The sequence below is a fragment of the Xiphophorus hellerii genome, unplaced genomic scaffold (assembly GCF_003331165.1).
Source record: "Xiphophorus hellerii strain 12219 unplaced genomic scaffold, Xiphophorus_hellerii-4.1 PGA_scaffold_48__1_contigs__length_16692, whole genome shotgun sequence".
In the NCBI taxonomy this organism is placed as follows: Eukaryota; Metazoa; Chordata; class Actinopteri; order Cyprinodontiformes; family Poeciliidae; genus Xiphophorus; species Xiphophorus hellerii.
The window spans coordinates 5,142-10,915 of record NW_022587623.1 but is presented as its reverse complement, the minus strand read 5'-3'; the positions used below and the strand labels follow the sequence as shown (position 1 = coordinate 10,915).

Here is a 5,774-nt window from a genome sequence, read left to right as displayed (position 1 = left end):
ACAGTCTCAAGTCTCTGTCCTCAAGTCCGAGTCAAGTCTCAAGTAAAGACAGGCAAAAGTCGAGTCAAGTCTCAAGTCAGGAACCTTTAATTTCAAGTCATTTCGAGTCGTTTTTATTTTATTTTTTTTTTATAATAATTTGCAATTATACATAAAATTCAAATATTAGACCATTTGTTCTTTTTAAAATACGTATTTGAGGTTCATTTGTGATCCTCTTATTCATCTGGTATTCTTCAAATCTGTCAGAAGTAAACAGATGTCAGAAAATAAATTACAGCCATTCATGAATTACATTTGACTTCAGTTTACTCCTTCTATTCATAAAAACATCAACACTACAACAATCATAGTTTTCAAAAAATGAAATAAGTATAAATGAAGTTATCACAAGTAAACTCAGGAAGGTCTGGTGCATTTATTTTTCTGCTTTTATTTCTAAGTATGTTAGTTTCAGTCCTCCGTAAATATGGGACAGATATTCTAAACACAAAATTTATTTGGGACAGTCACTGTATTTGGTCTTTTTTTTTTTTTCCCAGCAAAGCTATACTACTTGGAAATGGGTTCTGTGCCACATGTGACAGTCACGCCGGTCAGTGCATTAAGTCAAAAACAGTTGACTTAATGCACTGACTGCAGTAAACAATATATTGTCAATATAATTTCCCAACGTAGATGTCTTCAAATACACCAACCATCCTTAGATGATACTAGACCCGGCTCATCATCATGATGGGACAGAGAGACTCTGTTCCCTGTGTTCAGGTCCAGAATCTGCTTTCTGTTCCGGAGCCCCGCTCACTATCCACCGGCTTCCTGAGCTAACACGGTGCACATTATTTGTGGAGGCATTTGAAGGACCGGATTTATGGTAAATCATCACCAATTTAACCCGGAGTACACATGCTAACCCGAAGTTAGCTAAAGTCAACTATCTTACAGCAAAAGAAAAGTGCCACCTACCGATCTTTGTGAAGCTTCAAATGCCGGACAAAGTTGGACGTCGTGGCATCTCCATCCGATATTCTCTTCTTGCATGTTTTACAAGTTGCAGTTCGTTTTTTAGTCGAAAGTTCATAACCTACGTAGCCAAAAGAAATTACTCGCGGAAGCATATTCGAGCGGTTATTTCGTATTTCGTTCCCTGAGCTCTGTAGCTTTGCCGCGTTTTTTTAAACGTCCAAATCCTGTTAATTTGATTGGTTGTGCTGCAGCTACGTACACATACATACATAAGGAGAGAGGAAAACCATAGTGACGGTCTGCGCATATTGATACGGAATGAGTGAAATTAATTAATGACGCCACTTTATAATAATGTGTTTTAAATTTTAAGACTTTGAGTAAAAAATATCAAGTCTTTTCAAGTAAACAGCTTCAAGTCGAGTCAAGTCCCAAGTCAATGGCATGAAAGTCAAAGTCAAGTCCGAGTCTTTGAGCATTTTTTCAAGTCAAGTCTCAAGTCGTGATTTTAACGACTCGAGTCTGACTCGAGTCCAAGTCATGTGACTCGAGTCCCCACCTCTGATATACAGTATATATACTGCCTGGCCAAAAAAAAAGTCGCCACCAAAAAATGGTCACACTCTCTAATATTTTGTTGGACCGCCTTTAGCTTTGATTACAGCCCGCATTCGCTGTGGCATTGTTTCAATAAGCTTCTGCAGTGTCAAAGGTTTATTTCCATCCAGTGTTGCATTTGTAACCCACATAAAGTGGGTATGCCACTTTAAGAGAAGAGGTTAAGGAAGCTGGGTGGTCTGCCTGGCCAATGAGAAGTTTGGTTTCCAGAGCGTCTGGACCAATCAGGGTGCAGGCTGCCGTTGTGGATCCCGCCCTTCTCCCCCGGGTCTGCAGTACCGTTGGCTTTGCTCTAGAGATCCGACGCGGTGAGACTGCTGAGCGGGGCAGCGCCAGAGTATGTATCCCGACAGTTAAAAGTATTTTTTACGTGCTGTATTAACTGTATTGTGGATAAACTCTTTTGTAAATAGATTTTATGTTGATTGTCCAGCTTTTGTGCTGGAAATTATTTATTAAATGAATACAAACTGAACTTCAGTTTTTTACCGTTAGAGCCGTTAGGAATCGTTGGCTCTTTCTGGCAGTTATTTCAGCTTGTTCTTCGTAGATAAAAGGTAAAATTTAGGCTTTAACATAATTTTATTTTATTAAGTTTATATTATTTAGATCAAATATGCCTTGTTACATCGTTTAGTGCCCCACGCATCCGGATTGAGACCCACTATACGGTTGTCTGAAGTGTGTCGCACTGAGATCGGTGAGCATATTCGGAGCCTTTTATTTGTGTTTTTGTCGTTTGTTACATTGTTGTTAAAAAAATATCCGTTGTTTTAGTAACTAGGTAATGTTTTGTTACTGTGTTGGAAAGAAGGATTAAAGCTAGAACGGCTTGGTAAAGTCCTGTATTTCTGCTGGTCCTGTCTGTTGACAGGTCAGGTTTTTTTTTATACTGGATCATTCCTGAAGTGGATCCCTCCTTTGATATTGATGGCGAGCCTTCCCACCTGGACCTAAAGAGAGAACCAGATTTCGTCTATCCCATTTGGAGTCATGCTGCACCCTGCGGTGTGGTAGGAGAGCAACATACATCTTCACACACGGTTATGTGTGAAACCTACAACTGACATTCTCCATTATTATTGTTTTTTATTTATTGATTTTTGGACAATACTGTTTGGATTGTTTTATTTCGGACATTGTGACGCACAGCTGTGGTGGAAATTCTCCTGTGAATGAAGTTGAATCAAACCAAATTGGGATTAATTTGATTAATCTGCTGACTAATACAATTTGGAGTGCAGATTACCAGGGTGCACCCGAATTATTTGAAATTAAGAATTAGCACTTGGCCAAGTATTATTGTTATTTCTTTTTTTTTTTCATTTTATTGTGTGTAATTTTATTTTCATAATTGTGTGTTTTGTGCAACTGTTAATTGTGTGTTTTCTGTCACTAAAACCAGTTCTTTAAATACACCCAACTGCCCTTGTGTGTCATTTAAACACTCCACTGTGCTCCGATAGCCGAACCTATTGGCCCATTTATCCAAAATATATGTAATACCCTTCTCTACTGTGTTACACATTAATCTTTCACCAAGATCTTGTATTGATGATGGGAGAGTCTGACCACTGCGCAAAGCCTTCTCCAGCACATCCCAAAGATTCTCAATGGGGTTAAGGTCTGGACTCTGTGGTGGCCAATCCATGTGTGAAAAAGATGTCTCATGCTCCCTGAACCACTCTGTCACAATGTGAGCCCGATGAATCCTGGCATTGTCATCTTGGAATATGCCCGTTCCATTTGGGAAGACAAAATCCATTGATGGAATAACCTGGTCATTCAGTATATTCAGGTAGTCAGCTGACCTCATTCTTTGGGCACACAATGTTGCTGAACCTAGACCTGACCAACTGCAGCAACCCCAGATCATAGCACTGCCCCCACAGGCTTGTACAGTAGGCACTAGGCATGATGGGTGCATCACTTTCACCTGCCTCTCTTCTTACCCTGATGCGCCCATCACTCTGGAACAGGGTAAATCTGGACTCATCAGACCACATGACCCTCTTCCATTCCTCCAGAGTCCAATCTTTATGCTCCCTTGCAAACTGAAGCCTTTTTTTCTGGTTAGCCTTACTGATTAGAGGTTTTCTTACGGCTACACAGCTGTTCAATCCCAACCCCTTGAGTTCCCTTTGCATTGTGCGTGTGGAAATGCTTTTGCGTTCACAATTAAACATACTCCTGAGTTCTGCTGTTGTTTTTCTTCGATTTGATTTGACCAAACGTTTAAGTAATCGCCGATCACGATCATTCAGGATTTTTTCCGACCACATTTCTTCCTGGAAGACGATGGTTCCCCTCCATCCTTCCAGTTTTTAATGATGCGTTGGACAGTTCTTAACCCAATTCTAGTAGTTTCTGCAATCTCCTTAAATGTTTTCTCTGCTTGATGCATGCCAATGATTTGACCCTTCTTAAACAGACTAACGTCTTTTCCACGACCACAGGATGTGTCTTTTGACATGGTTGTTTAAGAAATGAGGAGTTACTCATTGCATCAGCTGGGGTTAAATAACTTGTTGCCAGCTGAAAGATAATCGCCTATGCAGTACTTATCCAATAGGAGGCTTGTACCTATTTGCTTAGTTAAATCCAGGTGGCGACTTTTTTTTTGGCCAGGCAGTGTATATATATATATACATACTGTATATAATGACATTATATATATATATATTTCAATCTGGAGAGACTCAGACGGAGATGAGAAGACAATTAGAAGAGTTTATTGACAAACAGAATTTAAAGTCTTTGGCGCTCGGGCCCCGGCTGGGGATAACGGTTATCGCAGCGTTAGCGATAGGCTTCAGATGAGCATCCCCGATGCTGTTAGGAACGTCATCTCCCGGGGCCCGGCACTGGTGGTGAAGGTTGAAGAAGGGTGCGGGCCTCGGGACCGGGCGAATGGAGGACAAGGGGTGGTGGTGGGTTGAGCTCGGCTGGAGAGCGAAGGACACCACGGATGAAGGTCCTTATCAGCTGGGACTTGGTCGGTGATTGGACGTGACGTGGCTTGGTCCGGCGTTGATAGGTCGACGATTGTGGGCAGGTCGCTTCAATTAACGGGTCCCGGTGGGGATAAAAGAGTCTTCCAGTTTGAATTTGCGCCTAGGCTTCATAACTTAATATTATAAGGTGTGAGGCCTTTTCATTTTAATTGTCATAATTAAAGGCCTCACACTTTTAATTATGACATTAAAAGTGTCATAATAATGACAATTTTAATGTCATTATGTACAGTATATATATATATATATTATATATATATATATATATATATATATATATATATATATATATATATATATATATATATATATATATATATATTATATTATTATATATTATTATATATATATTATATTTATATTAATATTAAGTTAATATATTAAGGTGTGAGGCCTTTTAATTTTAATTGTCATAATTAAAGGCCTCAAACTTTTAATTATGACATTAAAAGTGTCATAATAATGACAATTTTAATGTCATTATATATACAGTATATATATACATACATACTGTATATAATGACATTAATTATATATTATATATATATTATATATATATATATATTATATATAATATATATATATATAAGGTGTGAGGCCTTTTAATTTTAATTGTCATAATTAAAATGCCTCACACTATTAAATATGACATTAAAAGTGTCGTAATAATGACACTTTTAATGTCATTATATATATATACAGTATATATATATATACATACATACTGTATATAATGACATTATATATATATATGGTGTGAGGCCTTTTAATTTTAATTGTCATAATTAAAATGCCTCACACTATTAATATGACATTAAATGTCGAAATAATGACACTTTTAATGTCATCATTATATATATATATTCAATTCAATACAGTTCTGTCCTTGTCTTTTAATGTTATTATTATGACACTTTTAATGCAAAGTTGCTCTAGAAGTTGCAGTGAAAGTCCATTAAAAGTGCCAACCTTGCATTAAAGTGACTTTATTTTCAAAATAATGCGAAGTTGGCACTTTTAATGCAGCTTTGCATTAAAAGTGTCATTATTTACCGAATGACACTTCATGACAACAGTCATGAACATTCATAAAGACTCCTTCATGTTCATGACAGATGTTATGTCATGTTTATCATGTCATGTCAGTCTTATGCACTGACAGGTATACCTACCTAA

General features: G+C 37.7%; 1 long non-coding RNA gene across 2 annotated transcripts; it reads left to right on the top strand.

Annotated features, from left to right (window-relative positions):
* Positions 1-1,707: 1,707 nt before the first annotated feature.
* On the top strand, positions 1,708-3,106 carry LOC116716414 (uncharacterized). Of its 2 annotated transcripts, XR_004338468.1 has the most exons (4): positions 1,708-1,921; positions 2,080-2,141; positions 2,222-2,284; positions 2,459-3,106. It is a non-coding gene; the product is annotated as an uncharacterized LOC116716414 (long non-coding RNA). The 2 variants fall into 2 exon arrangements; XR_004338467.1 differs by having other exon boundaries at positions 2,222-3,106.
* Positions 3,107-5,774: the final 2,668 nt, after the last annotated feature.